The sequence below is a fragment of the Sciurus vulgaris genome (assembly GCF_902686455.1).
Source record: "Sciurus vulgaris genome assembly, chromosome: 15".
Taxonomy (NCBI): domain Eukaryota; kingdom Metazoa; phylum Chordata; class Mammalia; order Rodentia; family Sciuridae; genus Sciurus; species Sciurus vulgaris.
In genome coordinates this window covers 42,225,682-42,248,534 of record NC_136476.1, presented here as the reverse complement: position 1 = coordinate 42,248,534, position 22,853 = coordinate 42,225,682, and the positions used below count along the sequence as shown (strand labels likewise).

The 22,853-nt window shown below is 39.7% G+C and overlaps 1 protein-coding gene across 8 annotated transcripts in view; it reads left to right on the top strand.

Annotated features, from left to right (window-relative positions):
• Positions 1–22,853, top strand: part of ELAVL2 (ELAV like RNA binding protein 2) — a 153,019-nt gene that overhangs the window by 11,107 nt on the left and 119,059 nt on the right. For 5 of the 8 annotated variants that reach the window (XM_079112696.1, XM_079112694.1, XM_079112692.1 and 2 more), the window contains exon 1: positions 12,621–13,151. The exons of the other annotated variants lie outside the window; for them this stretch is intronic. The gene's annotated coding sequence lies outside the window, so the exon portion shown is untranslated. Of the gene's footprint in view, positions 1–12,620; positions 13,152–22,853 lie in introns of those variants that run through there. 8 annotated transcript variants of the gene reach the window in all.

The following is a 22,853-nucleotide window of genomic DNA, read 5'->3' as shown; positions in this document are numbered from 1 at the left end:
TTTTATGGAATTTTTGAGTGAGGGAAAGGATATAATAGGTAAAAATAAATAATCAATTAATTTAAAAAATAATATTCCATTACTATAATATGTACTGTCAGTAAATGAAGGAAATAGTTGATGCTCTTATATTCAATTAATATTAGGTGTTTCTAATTAGATAGGGTAATTGTTTCTGATATTGGAGTCTAAGAAACTGGTAGATCAATTTCTGAGATTTTTGTCATATTGCTCTGTCATGTTTAGTTTTCATGTCTATTAAATCTCTAGGATTGTTTTTGTAAGTGAATATTATTTTGTTTGTAAAACCTAAAGCTTCATGGCTATGAATCTGACCCCAGTCTGAATCTAAGTCATCTTTTAGGAGGTCATTGGCCCTAGCCACCCAGCATCTAGCTATTGCTCCCACCTGGTGGCTGTAAGGGCCTGAAGCTTCAGCTATAAAGATTTCTTTCCTGTCAAGCACAAACCTACATGTTTTGCTGATTTGTAAGGAAGAATGTATGCTCAAAATTTTCACAAATGTGATAATTTATAAAATATAAAAGAAAAAGTAACTATGAATTTCATAACACCAATTACTTCAAAATAGCCACTGTTTAATGTTCTAGCAAATACCCCCTATATGAGGCTAAATAAGCTCAATAATATTTCATGAAAGTCTTCACATGTCATTAAATAATAAGTATAATATCCTTTTAAACGTCTTTATAAATGTTTACTGTATGGTAATGGAGATGACCTCTTCAAATACATAAAAACTAAATAATTAAATCTCTTTAAACCCAAACCTGGTGGTTGAACATCCTAGGACATCTTATATTTCTCAAAATCCTAGTGTGTTTGATCTGAATCATTTTTAAAAAGCAGCTATCAATTTTATATCTTTTGCATTTGTCAAGATAAGTGTCATGGCAAGACATAAATATGATTATTTTTGATATAAAAAGAATTTTGTCTCTTTATGTTAACTGTCATATCTATTTTCATTATGGTTTTGTTCTCTTTTACTTGTTATATCATCTGCTGTGTATCTTTAAAGTTACTGAATTTTACATCTGAAAGGTACCTTAGTGGTAATCTAATAACTAGTGGTTAAGGACTTGGGCTCTGGAGACAAACTGCTTCAAATCAAATCCCAACTTTTTCCATTTCTAGTTGTGTGATCATGAGCAAATTACAGTGTCCTCAGTTTCTTCATCTGTGAAATGACGGGAATATTGTGAGGGTTAACTGACTTGGTGCATGTAGAGAGTTCAGGTGCTGCCTAGCACATAGCTCACATCACCCATTATCATTGTGATTATTAATCTAGGCTTCTGAAAATCATAATACTCAGTCAGAGTGCTTGCTGAAGAGAAGCAGCTAGTTAGTTAGTGGTAGAAATAATGCTAGGATTCACCTCTCCTTTACCCAAGCCTAGGGATCTTTGCTTAATGACACTATGTCTTTTCACAGCAGTGTTTAAGACCTCCTTAGGCACAAAGGTATGTTCGAGGCACACCACAGCTAAGCAGGAACCCTGCCCAATAGTCTCTGCCTCCCTGTTCCTCTCCCTCACAGCGCTGGACTTGTTGACACGAAACTATTATTTGATCAGAACCTTGTCACTTCTGTAGTGTCTGATATTTGTATTTTGACCATCAGAACACTTGCATTATTATTGAAGTCATGTACCTCTCTTCTATAGCTGCCAATCTCTCCTCCATCACTATTAGTCTATGATCTTGCCCTCTCATTCCAAGAGGACTTGAGTTTCAGACAAAAGCTCCTCAACCCTGTTTATGTCTTGGATCTGACTCCTATACCTTTGAGTCTCTTCCTGCTTGGCACTTCGAAAATTCACAGTTGTCAATGGGTGTAACCTGTGTCTGGTACCTTTGCATTTGAACTTCCCTCTGCTGACTTTCAAAGCCGGCACATGACTCCATTACCAACCTGATACCTTCTGCTGTCTATTCTCCATTTTCTCCACTGTTGCCAGCCCAGTCTCCTGTATCAAAACCCTTCAGTTTTCACCTCTGAACCTCCTTTCATTTGCTCTAAACTCACTCTCCTACTCCAGCAGAGATACTTATGTGAAGACCCTTCAAAACCGAGCACTGAACACTGTAATGTGTATATATGTATATATACACATACATACGTATGTATATATTAATATTTTTCTCTTGTATACAGACCTTATAAAGAGGTTCAAACTTTCATTTTTCCTTTTGTTATGACTAATATGGAGCCAGACCTCTTTTAGTATTCCTTTTACATCTAGAAAATATTAATATTCTGAAAAAAATCAGTGCTCTATGAGTTAAATAATGAATACCGACATAAAAGAAAGGTTTTTCTTTTTATTGTCTGTACAAGGAATCTAGAAATATCAGCAAGAGAAAAAAAGAAATTTCACAGTAAATTGTGTCAAAATAATTCAAGGAAATGTCTATTTGTTACTCAAACAGCTTAAACAGTCTGTAGCACCATTCATTTATGTTACAACTTTCAACTTGTGTTTACAGAAGCTGACATTTCAAACAACCATATTCTCTAATTTCTTATGCTAGAATGACAGTGACCAAAGGAATAGAATATTATTTCTACTACAACAGTATCCTCAGCCTCAAAATGCACATATATATGCTCCATCAGAGAGATAGATTTTTCACTTAATCATATCAACAACAAGAGGTAAGAGGAATTGGTATGAAATGGCAATCAACAGGAGCATTGGCTATTTTGTGTATTTGCATAAGTGGCTATTCCTGGGGCTAATTTTACTTCCTCATAGAAATATGGCAGTCACATGACTTAGTGTGACCTTGGTGGTTCAATCTTATCAAATTAAGACAGTCTTAGAATGTACACAGATGCCTATTGAAATTTTAAAATATTAAGTCTGGCTGGGCATGGTGGCATACACCTGTAATCCCAGTAGCTCAAGAGGCTGAGGCAGGAAGATCCTAAGTTCAAAGCCAGACTCAGCAATTTAGTGAGGCCCTAAGCAATTTAGGAGGACCCTGTCTCTAAATAAAAAGTGGCTCAATGGTTGAGTGCCCCTGAGTTAAATCCCCAATACCTAAACAAACAAACAAACCAACAAACCACTAAGTGTGTTTTCCATTGTGATTTTCAATGAAGTAAGACCTCCAAAGTTAATGATTTATTCTTTAATCAGGCTGCAAATATTTATCTTCTTCCATTTCACTTATTCACTGAAAGTCTGCATCTATCACTGCATCTGTGCCAGTCCATAGCAAAGCAAGCCCAAGAGGAAACTGCAAAACTCTAAACCATAATCAAGTTTTAGTATTTTTCTGATAGTCTGTGTTCACAATATCAAGATGATGTTATTAGTTCTACACTGTTTTGTTCAAAACAAACAAAAACTATTATAAAAAGCCATTTAAATAGGTTGCCTTTATATTCCTTTGGATATTTATTTTGATAGATTTTTCAAGTACAACCTATGAAATAGAAAACTAAAGCAGAAAATACTAGTAGCCTATGTGATAAGTAGCCAAATATATATGCAAATATGTGTGTATACATACATATATATTTTATAAATATATATTTTATATATATATGTATGATATGGGTAATGTGACAAGGACATTAAAAGTGATTTAATGCTATAAATGATCAGTAATTTAAAATATTGCTTTAGAATTAACAGAATTATAAATTGGAATACATAGTGTATGCATATTATAATTGAATAATATGTATCTTGATATAAAATTTAAAAAAATTTGTTTAGACTGTGATGATATATTTTTGACTCAACTTGATTTTACAAGTAATTAACTGAATTATAAACTACAAGCCAAACACTAACATCTGAGACTAAAGTAACAATAGCCATAATTAATACCAAAGAGGATAAAAGATTACGAGAAGACTGACATTCAGAAACTTGCTCTCTACTTCTATTAACCTTCGAAATGTTACCTAAATTCCTAATGCATATGCTGTGCCCCTGAAAAAATAATTTATGTCCTTCCCTTACCTCCTGAGGTTACAATGATAAATATGTAAAAGTGCATTGAGTGATAAAAGGTACTATAAAAATCTAAGGTGTTTTTATTATTATATCAGTCAAATGGGATCTCAGACTCAGTTCCTTTTTGAAGATCCACAACTTTTTATGGATGAATCATGAAATTGTATTGGGAAATATATTGAAGTCACATAACAGGGCAGACAGAGGATTTTATGTTTTCTGGGGCCTTTGAAACTTGGTTACAATTAGAAATGTGAGAAGATATTTATCACAAAGTATTCCGTTTAGGACATTAATGAGAACAAATGAAAATATTTAAGAGACATTATGCAAAGACAGGAATTCCTAATCTGGTTTCATCAAACAAATGTGCTAAGTTACCATTTTGTTACAATAATTGTAGTTATCATGTATTGGTACTTCCTCTACGCTAAGAAGTTTATTTTATAATTACATTTAAACTTGTGAACCTAAATTTATAATTATTGTCATCATTTTGTATATCAGGAAACCAAGGATTAAAAATGATAAAGTAACTTGTCCAAGGCCCTACAGTGGTGGAGTCATGTTCAAATCCATGTACGTCTGAAGTCAAAGCCCAGGCTCTTAACAGTTTGTAAAACTGTAGCTCCTAGAAGGGTAACTTTACAGTGTCTATTTAAAAGAGTTATTTTTTGATAAGCTATACTATTAAAAATTTATAGCTAGTGTACAAAAAAATTAGAAGAATAAGTAATAGCAAAAAACCAAACACATTGTCGATATATTTTTCACATTCGCCGGGCTACTTAAACCTCCTAAATTTTCCTTTTACTGGGTCTTCCTAAAAAGTAATCTGATTTGCGTTAAGCATTTATTGTCTCTTGTCTAATTCTATTATTCTGGGATATGATAGGCACTAAAAAGTTGCTTGAATCAAATTGATATGAGTCTTTTGTCAAAGATTAGAAATAGGAACTGATTATTGCTCATTTGACCCCTGCTAAGTGTTGCATTTAGAAGGACACAATTAGTTATGTCTGATATTTTGATAATCAAATTGTGACCAGTTATACACAAAAATATTACTACTTTTGGATTTTTCCAAAGCTTCCAGTATTGTTGCCTTTGTATACCACAGAAAGACTCTTTGCCTTAAGTATATACTATTTTATTTCCTATAGAGAGGAATTAATAATATAAAATCTTTTTTAAAATAAATTTCATAGTTTTGGATTTTTTGTCATTTTCATCATTTACAGTAAATTGCTATGCCTTTAGAAACTGGATATATTATTCATTTGTGATAAAAATAAGACAGGAATTGTTTTTATATTAATTTATGCTAAAACATTTTATTTACAATCATGAAAATATTTAAAGTTGTCTTTTAGTTTTGAAATGCTATAATAAGTTAAATTCATGAAATTTTTTTCATATTCCAAACTTAGTGAGAGTGTATTTTTTAGTTTTTAGGCAAAATCCTATCTTTAAAAAGTAATTTTTTTACTGCATGTATGAACAAGAATAGTTTAAGCTGTCCATTATGTGTATATTTTCAATTTGATTAAGAAAAACAAAAATAAAAACCATAGCCTAAGGGCTCATTAAAGCTGATAATTCAAGGTTATTTGAAATATGAAAATTCAAACTTGTCAGAAAAATATCTTGATTATATTATAGTGCATAAAATGCTGAAATTCATTAAAAACATTTCTTAAAATGATTTTTAGAAGTCATTATTTAAATCAATGCCATATTATGGAAAATGACAGTATGGAAAGGAAACGTTTGCTTACATAACCACACATTTCTTTCTCATTAAAGGATGCACACAATATTCATTCACACATATACTTGAATTAAAAATAAAAAAGAAAATCCCAAAAACCTGTTCTTTGTTACATGCTATAAATGATTTTCACATAAAACTATTCAACAAAAATATCTTTGAGATTCCATGACTTAATGACATGTTTGCTTCCCAACCTATGAGTGATCAGATAATTTCAGAATTTAGAAGGATTATTTTTAATATATCACAATAGTTTAACAATCACTGAAAATGAAATAGAATCTTAAATTGTTCTCATCACTTTTTCCAACAAATTTATCTTTAATTTTTTTCCATACCTGAAAGTGATCTAAGTAGCCCCTATATCATCAGTTATGTGTATTCTAACATTGATTTAAATTTGGGGATTATACAAAATTGGTTGATTTTAAAAAATCAACTGTGTTGATAACTGTGTTGCCAGCTGAAGTTACCTTTTTATAAATGTTCCTAAGACAAAATCGGAATGCTATGGAAAATGTAATACATCATCTCATACACTTCACAAACAGGCACAAATGATCTTGCAATCAACCCATGTAAGAAACAAAGAACAAGGTATAGTATTGGGTCTTTGGTAAATGAAGATGACAACATCATTGGCTATCTGCTGGCCATTATATGTATTAAAATTGGGGGTTAACATTTTCAAATATTGCATAATATACTTCAAACCTCATGTCTATAAAAGCAGGTAAAAGAGTGTGGATATAAAATACCATATATGAACCAGGTTGGTGTTAGAATACATACTTGGATTTGGGGGGATTCCCTATTTGCCCTGTTATATGCCCTGGGTAAAGGAGAGAAAGAGTTGAAATATAACTGTTTTTAGCTAAGCAAACTTTTCTGAAGTTGCTTATGCTATTCTAAAAAAATCACCCTGAACCCCTCCTGAGACCCAGTCACTTCAACAAAAAGGCCAGGTTAACTTCAGTTTTGACAACTGGTATATCCTATTGATTAGCTTTTCTTTAAAATGGAAGGAAAACTTTGGTGTTCAATTGGGATCCACTTGGACTGCCCCCTGATCTGATAAAGATAGTATTTTCTTTTATGCCAGATTGGTTTAAATTGTTTCTTCACCTCTAACACAACAAACTTAAAACATTTTCAAACTTACACTTTGAAATTGTTTATCCATAGTAGCTATAATTAGGAATCCTGGCCATATGCTGTGTCCTTTTCTAGTCCTTCTCATAGCTTTCCTTCCTCAAATAATTTTTAACTCAGAGGGCCCTTTCCTCTCACTGTTTTTACTCCCATATAAACAAACAAACAAACAAACAAACAAACAATATCCCCTTCCAGGCGCCCCCTCTCTGCTTGCCGAAAGCGTTTTAATGACAGTTTACTTTAGCGGTCTATCAGCAGACTGCTGCCTCTGCCACCTGAATTTCAATTTCTTAATTTACAGCCCAGATAAAACAGAATGGAGCAGGATCTGGGCTGCTCTCTACATTGGGTTGGCCTTATCAAGCGTGAAGTTTGGCGCATTGCAAACCTATTCAAGTGATTATCTGTTGAGGACCTCTCGAGCCATCTCCATCTCTGCAGCAGGCTGATAAGACAGCTGTTTCTCTAGCCGCTGTGTCTCCCCGGGCCTCAGTCTTCTTCTGATACAAACTCCGCCTTTGTCACCGTGTCCCGGTGCCGTCACTTGCTCTGTGGGGCAAGGGTTTGATCTGAACATACGTGGGGGGCAAAGTGTGAGTGTGTGTGAGAACAGAGAAGGGAGGAAAGAGGATGGAGAGGGCAGGAACAGCGAGGGGGTGGGGAGAGGAAGAGTTAGAGACCTGAGGGAGGTGGGGGGCAGGGCGGTGTGCCGAGCAGCAGTTGATAGCTCTGATTGACTGGTTGCTCAGCCCGGCTTTATTATTTCAAATTAGACGTGCATCGCACACAAGTGGAAACATAAATCTTCAATATAAGAAAGAGCCTCGGAGCATCCGAAGCAGAAAAACCGTTTCTTTCCAGGTCCCGGTAAAGGGACCGGCGAAAAGACTGATTGCTAACAGCTGAGACAGATGGTTTCCTTTAACTTTGGAAACTGCTATTTTTAATTACTTGTATTAATTTTGCATGAGATGTATCGGCTGCAGGAGGAAGCTTAGAGAAGGCTCTTAACACTCTCGAAAGAACCGGACACAAGGCTTTGATTTGCCCTTTGCCACCTTCAGTTTTTCTTATTTCACCCTCGCCGGGTTGCCTAGGTGCCCCTTTGCATGGTAGCAGAGACGTGTGTTTATTCTCCTAAAAGTTGAGTAAAGGCGGTGAGAAAAATCCGAGGACATTCATAGGAGCGTTTACGTAAATGGTCGTCTATCCGAGGCTGCAAATATATTTTCGGAGACATCTGGGGCACGTGCAACAGATCTTAGTCTGAATATCGGCAGGCAAGGCATCTAAAGGAGAACGAGCTCCATGTAAATTATGACAATAAAAAGAAGTGTGTGTGTGTGTGTGTGTGCGCGCAGGGGGAGGAGTGACAAATTAGACTGGTCTGCAAGGTTTTGTGCCACACTAGTTACATTTATTTGTTGTTGTTGTTTTAAACATAGAGATAATTCACACGTCTTTAAGTATAAAAGGCAACGTCAGAATTCAGGAGGAATTCTTGTTGGGTGTGCGTCTTTAGTCTTTTCCCTGGAACAGGAGTTTAAAGACATAATGTAAAGAGAAAGTAAAGAATGTTTTGATCTTGCTTCCTGCCGCCCTGGCACTGTCCCTTATGGAAATGTTTGCAATATAGTTATTTACAAAATAGTTTTAGAGGCTACTCACCTTTGGATGAAAAGTCTGCCTCTTTGCCAGAGGGATAAGAGGAACCCAGAGAAGAATTGGGGGAAGGGGGCAAGTGTGAGCCGGCAGGTGGTCTTGTTTCCTTTCCCACTGGGAATTCCGAGGATAGAAAACTCTGGAGTAGTTTATCAGACTTTTCGAAGACTACGTGGATTGCATTTATTTTGTGTGAACACTTTGATGAAAGCCATGCTCATCCAGGCAAGCAAAGTGTCTGTAAAGGAGAATGACAGTAGAAGGTGGATTCGGGGCTCCAACTCTCCTGGTGGTGGTTGGTCATGATGGTTGAGTCCTACCAGAAGCCTAATTCAAAATAAACGTGTTTCTACGGAGTAGGACGGTCTCTTCCTCAAAGTCCATGGAATGCAGTGGACCCAAGAAATGCTGTTTCTCTGTCTTACAAGGAGGGACAGAAAACACTGTACCAGGCTTGGTAAACCTTTATGCAGGCAGGGTCTGCTGGTCTCTGTCCATGGTGCTAATTCCTCCCTCATTCTCTTGCCGGGTCGCCACCGTCTAAATTCACACTGGTGTCAATTTTCTCTACATATTTTCCTGTTTTTTAAACTGTAGGAGGACAGTTAACATACTACTTTCAGAAGAATAAATAAAAGGGTAGTCATCAGTTTACATAATATGTATATTGCTTATGCAGGCATTAAACCATTACATTTCCAACATTATCAAAACAAAACAATCTGCCAAGCAAACTAACACAAAATATTTTCATTCATCTAAGAATGTGTGCTGCTTAAAAATTTTCACTCTAAGCCTAACACTCTAAGCCTAACTCATTTACTTAACTGCTTTTTTACTTAAAAAAAAAAAAAAACCCTCACATGTAGTTTATAGAGCCCTTTTTATTTTTTATAAAATGCTAAAATCTCTCCCTCACCTTCAGGAGAACTAGTGTAAGTGGGTTATTTATCTTAAACATTATTGTTCATAACAGCTTTAAATATTCCTGTGAGGGACTGTTAGTTTATAAAGAAACTTCAGTAAAATAATCAATTGAATTCATTACTTTTCAGCCTTGAGAGTCATTCTTTTTGCAACTTTATGCACGTTAAACTTTCCCCCCATGCTATCAGTGCCTGCCTCAATCTTTCTTCTTTCTGCTGCAATTCAAAATAATGCCTAGGACTTTGAAGATATGTCAGAGCTAACATGACTTAATCAAAACAGATATCTTTTAAATGCTTTTCTAATGCAAGTTCAGATGCTGTGGATAATTCTTTAAAGGAAGGGTTGATTGCATTTTTGCTTAATCTAGAATGAAATGTTTGCACATAGCCTTCATTAGTTGCAAGAAGTACAGTACATGTTAATATTTCAGACCATGACACATGAATTTCAAAGTGAAATCTATATCCAGATATAATTTTTTATAAAGCAGTTGTATTCAGTTTTTATTTTTAAAAGTTGGAAAAGTACATGTTGCTTATGGTATACCTGTCTACTTAAAGATTTTCAAATTTTAAACATCTGTTTTATTTAGGAAATAAACTAATATTTTAGGATATTTTCAGTTTCTTAAATAATCGAAATTAATTTTACCTGTAAAGAAAAGACAACATGTGGAAGGTGACAATATTTTGAAAAATACTGCTCCTCTGCCTAAACCGAAAAGTGTATATATATATATATATATATATATATATATGCATATGTATATATACTGAATCTGTAGAATTTAGTATTTTGTATTTGAATGAACAAGTTTACAATTTTCCTTGTAGTACCTTTACATAACACAAATGCTAGATTTTAATTAGTGCATACCACTCTCAGCTTTCTGTCGCCCTATTCTTTTGGAAAATGCAGCATTGTAATCTATCAGTCTTTTTTGTGAAGTATATATATATATATATATACACATACATACATACACATATACACACACATTCATATAGCATATACATACATCAAAAAGTAAAAGTAAAGCATTAATTTCCACCTAGTTAGAAGGCATTTATATAATTATAATGGTAAATATTTTCTTCAAAGTGCTAAGATTGACATGAACACATGCAACTAACGTGGTGACAACTTAAAAGCATGGTTACAAGGGAAAAAAAAGACAATTCACTTCATAGATGTCTGATGAAATAAAATAGTATTATATTTTACCCAAATTGTATTTATTTAAGAATTACTTCTTTGTAGTGAAATGGGATGAAGGGAGAGGTTGAAGGAATATGACAACAAGCCCAGTCTTCTATTATTCATGCAACTATTATACATAGGTATGGTATGTTGTTTTTCCAGACTCTTGACTCTATTTCTTCAAACTGCATTTCCCCCCCTCCTTCTTCTTGTCCTAAGTTTTACCCGGTTTAGAAAAATGTTTTAAATTGAAATTAAGACCCCAGGGGCTGTCGTTATATAAAAGTGGGTGTGGGGGTTGGGGAATGATAATTATAAATGCTAATTACAAATAACTTATAGATTCAGGCCTTCTTTCCCAACCCCCAGTGATTATTATGCAAAGTAATAGAACTCAGACATTGTTGTACGGGCTATACGGGAGATAAACAGATTCTTTGTTCTTTGCCATTAATCATTTATCAACACTCAAGGACACTCATAAGGAACACTGATTTACTTCTCACTTTCAAGTCAATTTGCTGTCTTACCATCTTTCTTTCCCCCCTCCATAACACTCCGCCTTCCTGCAATCTTTAATTCTTACCTGTGCCTTCTTTCTCCGGCATTCTCAAAGCAGCGAGTAGTAGTAAATACACAGGTAAAGGAATTTGTACAGAAGGCATGTGCCTCTAGAGAAGATATATCACATTGTTTGTGTAAGAGATGTAAGTACTGTCTAGGAAGTTGGCACTACCTTTCAAGACTGAAAAGAAGAAATTCTGGCTGGAAAAGAACATAGATCAAGTGAATATTGTCTCTACTTATACATCAGGACAATCCCAAGAATCTCACTTGCACTTAGAGGAAGAATAAATATCATGAACAAAACTACATTTAAGTCTCCTGAATGTTAATAAAATATGGGTTTGTAATAAAGCAGTCTTCACCTACAAAGCAGAAATGTTGACAGCACTTGGTCTTCTGGTTAAACTTTCTAAATTCTCAGAGAAAGAGCCCTGGTAAAGGTTCAACTATCTTTACTGTCAGCAATACACGTGTGGTCCAATAACTGTACTGCCAGCAAATGCAGAAGAGTGGCTTGTTCTAATTTTATATACAACTGTTCTTTTTGAGAGTCATCATACACCTTCAAGTCAAGGATCTTATTTCTACTCAGTGTCTGTTTTCCTGGACAGGATGTCTATTCTACCCTTTTCTATTCTGACATGAAGTGAAAGCTAATTCAAATTGTGCAGCTTTATTTGAAAGCATTGTTGACTTCTTTCTTATCCTAAAAGGATATTTTTTAAAAAGAGAGATCTCCAATATGCATATATTAAAATATAGAAATACATACAATTGCCTAATATCTCATACAGCATACTGGAACAAAAATCCAAAAAGGCATGCGGGCAAGTAATGGATGTACATTCATCCTTTTCACTCAGATCAAAGAGAGTGAGCTCTCAATGACTCATACATACCGGACAGAGTATAATGTTATAAAGAAATATGCCAAAGATGCAGCAGTGATGGCAAAGGAAATGAATCTTTCGGAAGCAGAAAGATTTAAGAGGAAAGGAGATCGTGCCATATCGCAAACTCTGATAGTACAGTTCCAACCCTCCCACGTTGCTCTCTCCCCATCTCTTTTTGCTTCTTGCATTTCCTTTCGCCGCCAGTGTTAAGTGTGTACCTCCCCGCACAACTTACCTTGAAACGGGACTCCATTGAGCTCTTGAGAGTGACACAAGCGCCTAGCCAATCGTATCACGCTGCCTCGCCTGGGCGGCCTCAATGCGGCCGTCTGGACCAATCAGGAACCTGGAGCAATAAGCAAGTTACGTTGTGGCACGACTCGGCGTATACTTCCGCGCGTGCTGCCCGGGATAGGAGCCTGGCAGAGCAGCTGCACACACGGCAGTGCGGAGGCAGAGAAGGGGTTGGTGATACGGTGCTATAAATCTGTGGTCCAGTCCACCTCCCTTTTAAGACGTCCTCCCCCCTTATTTCTGTTCTCACTTAGAGATGCAGCAGCTTACTCCTGTAGCGACCTACTAAAAAGCAACAAGGAGAAAGACATCGTCTTTTTGAAAACAAAAAAACAAACAAAAAAAAACCTTCTTTCGTCTCTTTTCTTTGTTCCTTGGTTTGTTTTTCTTGCCCCTTTTTGTTTAGTTGAACGGCAATAGGAGGGTAGTCTCTCCGTCTTTTTAAACTCTTTTTTAAGTTCCCCCTCCCCTTCATATTTTTTTTTTTTTTCACCATTTCTTTTAGCATTGGACTTTGGGGTCGAAAGCATTTCTTTTTATTTGCTTCTTTTAAGCCGAGCACAGTTTAGGTTTCGTGCTGTCTTAAGAGAACTATCCAGCAGCTTCTTGCTCATCCTTATTGGGAGAACTGCACCGTTACTTTAAAAACACACATACACAAAAACCTTAAGAGAGAAAGGTAAGTTTCGGTTTGGTTTCTTTAATCATTAGTTGCAGCGATGTGCTGGCAAACCCAGAAAACCTGTAAGTGAGCGGAATACAGAATATGAAGTTAATTGCACATGTTTGCCTCATTTCAAAGCGATTGCTCTGCTTTTTAATTCTAGAGAGCTAGACTAAAAGACAGTGGACGCATGCTTAACATACTGAATATTCCAAAATGTCAATGGCAGAAACTTAAGTGGTAAATGTGGCTAGGATAGAGCGGGGGTACAATGGGAGGCTGGATGTTGAGTGAGCTTCAGGATGGAGGTTGGAAGTTCGTTTCGTGGGAAGAGAGGGATAACTTAGGTGTTTGGGGGATGCATGCCACTACTTTCGTTAAGGAACCGGAGGACCAGAGAAGATTTAGTATCATTAAAGGGAATCATAAGCTCTGACTTAAAGATTAGACTGGGGGCGGGGGGGGGGGGGACCTGGCTTAATTGCATTAACCAGATAGCATGTGCTGGGGAGATGGGATTGCCAGATGGAATTTAGATGCTGTACAGGCAGCGAGTTGTAGTTGACTGAAAAAAGTACATGCCGCCTGAGGGCTGGGGCTGGGCTGGGGCTGGGCTGGTTAGAAGCTGTCAAAACTCATCATTGCTAGGTATGCGGGCTCTAATTCACAGACGCCAGTTACCGTAATTCAAATTTAAAAGAAGATAGTCAATTTGGGGCGGAATCTTTAAGCCTGTACCGGATATGAGATTCCCTTTGTTCAGAAAAGCGTAAATAAGATCCTTGGAGCTGTGTCTGTGAAGTGGCGGCTGCTTGGGAACCTCGCTTTGCTGGTCGCTGGGAAGTGGTTTCCAAGCCCTGTCCTTGGTCCTACGCGGCTGAGTTCGCCTTCGGGGAAAGGGGGAACCCCTTCGCAGCCGCTAGGCTTCGCAACCACCCTAGGAGCCAACTCGGCTACATAGCCCTCATCCCCCTCCTTACCGCTCCCCTTCTTCGAATAGCTATTGTTAAACTGACGACGGGAGAAAGATGGTTGGGAATGAGAAGCTGGGCAGACAGGCATATGGTTCATTTTAACTTTTGTGATTTCTCAGGGTTTAGGAGAAACCAGCTCGCTTTCTACTGCGAAAGAGCGAATTCGGGGCAGACGTAGGAAAGGCGGAGGATGTTTGCTGGGCGGGGAGGGCGGGCAGGGGTGGTGATGGTGGAACGAGGTGCTGGCTTTGCTTAAGAGAAGTTTAAATTATTGGCACGAAGGGGTGTGGGTGAGTGTGTGCGTGAGAGTGCCTGTGAGGCAAAGGATGGGAAAATGTACAAAGCTGGCTGAGGTTAGTTTCTTCTGCTCTCCACCCCACCCACCCTCTGGGTTCCAAAAGCCAACCCACTGCCAACCTCCCCCAGACTGGACTCTGCCAAAGGGTGGCGGGGGCGAGGCATGGCAAGGTGGCAGTGCCCACTATGGGCGCTCCACGGCAGACAAGACCTCATGTGGCCATTGTTGCTTAATTTATGCCCAGCGCGTTGCTACGTACCCACCTATTTCACGTCTGTAAAGAATTAATAGGAAAGCTATACAACTGCAAATCGGGGGTTGGATAAGTTCCCCGTTTTCCATTTTCAAGTACCCGTTAGCAAAACTGATGTCGAGACTGGATATTTTCTCTCGTAATTACCAGCTGCAGGTCTGTCTTTACTGTGGCGAGGGTGAGAGAAATAGTCACCCATTTAGTATTTACTCTTAACACTGCTGGACGGGGATGGATGTCTCTACTTCCTCCCCGAAATGCACGGCTTCTCTCCCTGCCCCCACCCATACATGAAGATTCAGGTTGGTTAAGATTCTACACCTTCAGCTCTTCTTCACACCCCTATTTATTATACCTATCCCCAGAAAGGTGGGGATGGGAGATGAATGTTTTATTTCGTAGGCCTACAGTATTGACTGCAGCCTATAAAACGTAGGCTTAAAATGAAATGGGGAGGGAGGGAGTAGTACAGAGTAGAAAGTAGTAACGGAAGAAATTATTTTCCTAATTGAAAATCAATTCTTAAAGGTCAGAAAAAGGGTGTTTGTGTTTTGGGAAACGGAAGTGTAGGAAATCTGTTTGGACCCAAAATAATTACTTGTAAAATGGCTTCTTTAATGGGACATTTGAGCGATTTGTCAGAATTTGAGCAAAAAATTCCGCAAAAAAAGGTCAAGTGTTTTAAAGTCGTCTTTTATGGGATTCATTTTAAAAGAAAAACTATTGCTCTTGGTTGTTTCTGTTGTTCCTTGAGTCTTTCTTAACAGCAGGCTCTTAATGGCTTACCCTTCCCTTTTCTGACCTAGTGCTTGGGCACCCCGCTTTATAAAGCTAACCTGTTCTAGAGTTCGCCACGAAAATCAAGGCTAGACATAAGTGGTTTGGTAGACTTGGGAAACTGTTGAGAGAGATGTTTCCCCTAACTTTAAGAAGACAGCTTCGGGAAGTAGGGTGTAGAACATTCTAAGAGTTTTAGGTTTGGATTGGCAAATTAGGTAGGCCCATTTTCTCCTAACGTTTGGAAACTGGCATCTTGTCAATCCCGCCTGCCCAGGAGGGGAATATTATAATTAACTGTTTAGAGGGAGGTCAAAGAGGCGCAGGCGCTCTAAGTAGTTTTCCCAGGAACCTACACAAAGTCAATTAAGGTCATTTAATTGTAATCTGTTTTGGGGTGACACAGAAATGCTGATATAGAACCGATTAGCTATTTCCGGTGTTCCTAGTCTGGCTTCCTAAAATTGAGGGACGGCCTGTCTCTGTTTTGACCATGATTGAGTCCCTATTTTACTATGCTTGATTTGACTTCGCTCAAGAGGGTAAATTTGCCTTCCCCACTGCCGCCCTGGGTTAGAGAAGTCCTCCTCCCTCCCTCCCCGCCCCCGCCCCGCCCGTCGCGTGGGGGCGGGGAGCGCTGGGCGCCCTTAGCGGACCTTGCTGCATCAAACCCGCATCATGCCCTTGAAGCTGTAACCTCGGTCACGTTCTTGCGGCTACTCAGTCGCCCACTGCTCAGTTCCCTTCTCTTACCTCCTGCAATTTCAGGTAGGTATGACAGGTTATACATTAAATGTAGTTTTGTTTTTTTTTTTTAACTTAGGGGGAAGGGTTAAAACGGAAGCCTTTGTGATGAAAAAAATCCCGATATGACAGGTGCTCTAATAATTAAGCGGCCGAGCAGGTGTAAAAACGTGCTCTCGCCGCGTGGCTCGGGGGTCGGTTTTGACCCTGTTACAGGTTTGGGTCGACAGGCACAGGTTTTTCTGGCGAAGAGCGATTGAGCTGGGCGAGGGGGCGGGTCGAGGCAGGGCAACGTTGGGACGCCCCCTCGGAGAAGAGTTGGCCATTTCGGGGCTTATGTGGGGGGGACTGGAGGGATGTGACTAATGACAGGAGCTTGCACAGTCGAGTGTAGGATTTCCTACTTGGCATTTGAAGCAGAGTATAGCACCCCTCACAGGTACTCGGGGCCTTATTTAAATGTCAGATTCCATCTAGAGAGGTAGGGAGGGGCAGCAGAGAGTAGGCCTTTAGTTTCCCGTCGAGGGACAAGATCTTTTGGTTGTGAAGTGGGGAGAAGAAGGAGCCTTTTAACTCTTACTTGCAAAATGTGTCTGTATATATAGATATGGTACACAATTCACATATATACCAAAGTAACCCTTGCGCGAGCTGCTTTGACTCTGCGTTAGCGCGCAGAGCCTCGGGGTTTGCAAACTTGCACCTGGAATTGGCCGCCTCTGGGCTCGTGACTCTTTCTGCACGGTCTAGTGAAACCTTGTCTAGGAGCCTGGTGGGAATCGGAAGCCCGGAGGGACCCAGCTGAGCGGCTCAGTCCGGCGTCTTCCCGCAGAAACCGACCAGCGGGGTGGCCCGGCAGGGCACGCGCCGGCAGTGGCCGCAGCGCGGCGAACTCGCCGCCGGCCCCGCCTCCTGGCGCTCTTCCAGGCAAGCCCCTCCTCCCGGCTCCGCTACAAACGGCGGGACCGCGGCGCCGGGGCGTCACTGAGGCAGCAGCCGGCCGGGCGAGGAAGGTGGTCGGTGGCGCGGCGCGGGTGGGGCGGGGTTCCGCCAGGTTCCAGTCCGCCTTCCCGCCGCTGCCACTGCCTCTTCGCGGAACCCGCCCGGAGCGACTCCTCCGCGGCTTGTGTTGTCGCCCGGCTGCACAAGCCCTAGTAGCTGCAGCGCTGAGTCGAAGCAGGCAAGTGCAGGGGGCGAGGGGGTTGTGGGGGCAGGGACGGCGGCTGGGCTTTGCCTAGGTTCTTTTCGGATGCCTAGGTTAAAGGCTGTGCGCGCCACCGCGGCGCCTTGCAGGTGACGGCCTCGGCTCGGAAACGCTGGTGGGTGCGGCGGAGGTTGTGTCCGCGAAGTTCCTAGAGCTCGGCCTCTTGAAGAGGGAGTGGAAGGAATTGAGCACCTCGGGAGGTGGCACCGCCCCTACTGTGGGCACCGACTGGTTGGGGGCGGGGGGAGCGAAACAGGGGTAGTGGCGCTGAGAAACGTGCAGGGCGTGGACGTGCCGGGGGTACGGCCGCGTGTAGTGCGAGAAAGAAACTGCGCCGAGACGCAGGTGAGTGTATTGGAGGGAAAGTGGGGGAGGGGGTTTTTCTAGAAAAAGGAAAGGATTCCTGTAGAGGACTGGCGACCCCGCCTCGTGGGAGGATATGTGCACTGCGTGCTTCTGCCGAACACACCGAGGTGTAGTGTCTGGTGTGTGTGTGCCCACTTAGTACGGCGCCTCCTCGCGCGCGGACCTTGGAGCTCCGGATACATCTGGAGACTTGCAGCGGCCACGCGGTGTGCGGAAGGTGGCGTGAGGCCGTGGGCGCTTGGGGCAGGAGCATGACTTCCCCTAGTGCGCCTTAGAGGGAGGTCGGGAGCAGCCGCGGGAGGTCGCAGCTCAGGTCTGCGCGGTCAGTGCGCTGCGCTGCGCGGGAAGCGCGGACTCTGCCCGGCCAGCATTCTCCAGGATTTTGCTTACTAGATAGAAGTGGTTGCATTAGTTGTTCTTCCAGTTCAGCCAAGGGGACTCGACCAGTTGTGGCTCCAGTGCACTGCTTGTGTTTCTGTGATGGTGATCTAGGAGGAGGCGGGAAGACCAAAAAAATCTTCGGTTTACCCGCAGGTGCTTCTCCGGCTGCTGTGACAATGACCAGCAAACACTTTCTACTGAAAAGCCTCCTTGTTATCCTTGAGGACCAGAGCTCAACACCATGCCTCTAGGTGTGAGCTCTCCACCTGGAGTTGTAGCCTTCCAGATGGCAACTTAAATTTGTGTACATATTTAAAGGCCATCTTATGGTAAAATATTCCATATTCTATCTTCTCTGTACGTTTTCTGTAAATGTGGGAAAAGGAGGAATTGCTTACAGTTATCTGTCCTCCTTTTTACCTCCCCAACGAAGGTGCTTAGCAATGCCAAGGACAAAATAGCTTTTAAACACCTAATTTTTTTTGCGATTCTTTTCTTAATAATTTTGTCTTAATAAAAATGTAGCTCAGCCTTAACACTTGTGGTAAATAAAGTCAACTGAAAATAACTTGAATGCTACTTGTGGGTAATTTTCCCATCCCCTTTAGTAAAATCTGTTTGCAATACTGTTGAGTTGCCCTTGAAGACGGTTTCCACAAGAATTGTTTTCCAGAGTCCTTTGAGTTTGGCTCTTGTGCAAGGTCGTACTTCCAGTGGAAGCTGACCTGGAGTTTCCATTTTGGTGAACTGGTGGAAAAGCTCTTCTGGATCTACTTTCTCTTCTGACCTTCTGGGTATACAAATGGTGACTATTTTGCTGGATGGACCTAAATATTACTGCATTAATTTTGGGTTGTTCTTTATAGGACAGTTATAGGAATCTTAATACTTCCCAGGTTGAGTGGAGGGTATGCTTAGGGCAGTTCTCTTGGAAATGGTGGAGGAAGGAAAAGAGGGAAAGAAGAAAACAGGCTGGGGAGGGGTAGAAAAATTAGATTATGAAGAAACAATTACATCCAATTTTCTGTGATTCCTCTCTTGTTTGTGATTAAACAGGCCTCTTGTTGTCTAGTTGGGTAACTTTGTGCTGCCACCTTTTGGGGAGTTAACATTTTTTTCCTCTTCAAAGACAGAACCTTGGGCATTTAAGACCCTCTTTCCCCCCTGATCTTTAGGTTTTTTTCTCCACTGTGTAGTGTGTGGTGTCAGGAATCCTCAAGTCAGCTGTTAGAGCTGTGCATACTCTTGCCCCAAGGTTCAGAGAATTTGTTTCAGGATATGCTGCTTCTGTGGAACAAGTACACCCTGTATTGATCATTGTCTGCCAGTCCACCTGTTAGTCACTACAGAACCATAGTTTCCCTTTCTAGGCCCAAGACTACTTAGTTGTTGGAGTTGCCTTTTGGTTTTGGTATGTTGATTGGTTTATCAGTCATGGTTAATACTGCTTTCACAGAAAGAAGATCCTGTTCCTTTTTCTGTGATTTTAGTTAAGACCCAGCTCCTAATAGATTTAGGAAGAATAAAGCTGTTAAGTGGTCTGTCTACTACCCACTTCCTTGAAGGAAAAAAATCAAAAATTTTTTTTTTTTCTTTTGTACACAGATGTTTCTGGCTGAATCCTTGTAACCACCGTCAGTTATTCTAGCCTTTGGAATTTTACTTGTTAACATGAATGTGATTTGTAAAGAAAGCTTTCTCTTGTTAGATGCAAGTTCCAAGCTCTCTTTAACGACATGACAGAATCATCCAGAAAACAGATTTCTAAGCTGGGATCAACCTTTTTTCTTATCTGAAAACCAAAATTTTTTAAACCTGTGATGCTTTTCAGGCATTAGCATGGCGCAAGAGCACTGTGGTGGCAATTATTCTTAATGCTCTTTTTCCCCACAGAACTGGACACTCCAAAGTGTACCAGTCACCTCTTTGATCTCTTGTCTGCATGTTAAGGTCATTGCTCTTGCTCTCATTTGGAATACAATTAAATCTACCACATCATCACATTCTTATTACACCTTTTCCATAATATTTAGAAGTGAAAGGATAGGGATCTAACCTAGTTAGCCTGGTCAGGTTATTATTATTATTTTTCCACAGCATTTTAGGGAGTTGTGTAGGTGGGATGACACGGCCTGGATGGTGTGCCACCCTGTGGAAAACCTGCCCATAGCAGTCCATCCCATCTCTTTCTGTTTCACATACTCAGCTGGAGAGGCTAGATACCATTGTAAGCGACATTTCAGTCTTTTAAAAAATTTTATTTAGCATGGGTACTTGGTTAGAGACAGGGCTACTTTATGGGCTTGTGACCTATGTAATTGTACTTTTCCCCCATCTTGAAATTCTCGAGAATTTTTGAATAAGGGACCTTGCATTCTTTTTATTTTCTTTTTTTCCCTTTCAGTAATGGGGATTGCACCCAGGGGCACTTTCCTACTGAGCTGCATCTCCAACTTTTATTAATTTTGAGACAGAGTCTCACTAAGTTGTCCTGGCTGGCCTTGTATTTTCAATCCTCATGCCTCAACCTCTCAAGTACCTGGCATTACGGGAATGTACTACTGCACCTGTCCTGGGACCCTGCATTTTTATTTTGCACTGGGATCCATAGATTATGTAGTTTATCTTAGTTAGATGCTTTCCCAGTTGTATTGCTGTTTTGGTGATATGTTGAAGAACTGTTAGCAGGCTTTGTGCAATAGAGATGCCACACCCAGCTCTATGGAGGACATAAACTGTGTGGAATGCTTTGGCAGGTTTCATTTTACTCATGTGAAAGTCTTCACTGGTTCTGGTTACTCCCAGAACCCACATATCATAATTTATTGCCAAATCTGCCATTTCATGCATTTCTAATTTGGGAAGAACATTTATTGTGGATTTATTTGGTTAGAGATCTTAGCTGGTTTATAGCACTAGTTGCTTATTCTTTTTTGATTTCAAGTAATATAAATTTGCTAAGCAGAAGCAGAGGGCACATAGATTTGAAAGACAATATTTGTTTTAAGGCTTTTTTAAAATTAAAAGTACATGTTTTATTATGGCTTAAAACATAACTTTTAGATTCTGAACTAGAAGTAGAAACTGATGTAGTAAAATATTAGGTGTTATGAAGTATTCAGGAGATTTTTCACAAAACATTAACAGATTTGACTGATGGGTAATATAATTTTCATTTTAGTAAGAAATCTAGGAGAATCTTATTTCAAGGGAAATAAATTATCTCAAGTCTTGTATTGCATCATGCAAAAAAAGACGACTCTTGCATGAACAACACTGTGCTAGATGCTTTCACATACAAATCTTCCCCTCAATACCAGTGCTAAGTTTCTGGAGAGAGGTAGTTATAAATATATCTGTTTTTGGAAAGGGTGTTATATCCTCGGAGCTATGGATTAGACTTTGCATCAGTTTCATTGATCTCTAAACTGCATGTTTCTCCTTTGAATGTTGCTGAATAGTTTTATGTTATGACACATATAGGTTTTCATTGTGAAATAGCCTCATGCAGAGAATAGGGTCTTTGGGAAAGAGAATAGGTAAAACAATGAAGTGGCATGGGATTAAAACCAAACCAGTTTGTAGGTTGCTTTATTAACAGCAGTCAACCATGGTCTTGTCTTCTTTTGTTTTTTTTAGACTTTCCTATTATCCAGCTATGTTACTGATTTCTATTGTCAGTTTCTGACTGGAAATAACATAAGATTTGTAAACAAAACTCTTTCACGTTTTAAAGATTCCTTATTTCACTAAAAGACTTTTTTTGTAGGTAGACTTGTTTATGATAAAGTAGGATAAAAAATTAAAAAACAGTGAAGGGTTTGCTTTAGCACGTTTTTCCATTTCTAGGTTGCGGTACATATGTATTTTTCCCTCATTGAGTCTGATAGTGATAGATTAATACTTCAAGGCTTTTTTCTTGGACTTAGAGTTTGTTTCATAATAAGGAAATTTGTATTCTAAATGACTAGTTTCTTTTTCTCCAGGTTTTTTTTTTTCTTTTCTTTTTGTGGGCTGTTCATAATTTCAGCAACTTTAAAGAGGACATTAGTGAAATATCACAGAAGTCTCTATTTTCACAGACATCAAACAGGTAAACTATTTATGCAGGGTGGGATTTGATTTCATTCACTTATTGTTAGTATCATCAAACTCACTTAAAGCTTGAGTAGACACTTGACTAATTTTACCTCCTTAAGAGAATGGCAAGTATTTGGAATTTTTAGCTTTCCTGGATCTCCTTACTGTAGCGTCATTATAAAATTGAAACTTGTTAATATTGAGGGATCTGAGTGTCTTAAGTATGCAAAGCCAGATGTAGGCCTTCTTTCCCTAGAGAAATGCACATACCCAGAAATTTCCATATAGTCTAGTCTTGTCCTCTGAAGATGGTTAAAACAGGGTTCTGTTTGGAAAATAGGAATTTAGAAATCGGAGTTGTCTTTCACCAACGAATAGGACGAAGCCATTAGGTTCTTGTTTGCCCTTGAGTTAGCGATGTGGGCCTTTAGCTTTCTCGAAGGAATGACTCCCAGGCTTGCCTGGCTCCTCATAGTTTGTTTTAGAATTCATCCTGGTTTTGTAAACAAATATCATATGTGTAAGGTCATCTTGTGAGTACAGTGCTGCCAGTTTATCTGCTGAGTTGTCTTGCCTCAGTAGGTTTTGTCACATAGGTTGAAATTCTTAATTTAGCAGAGCCAGGTAAAAAAATACTGGA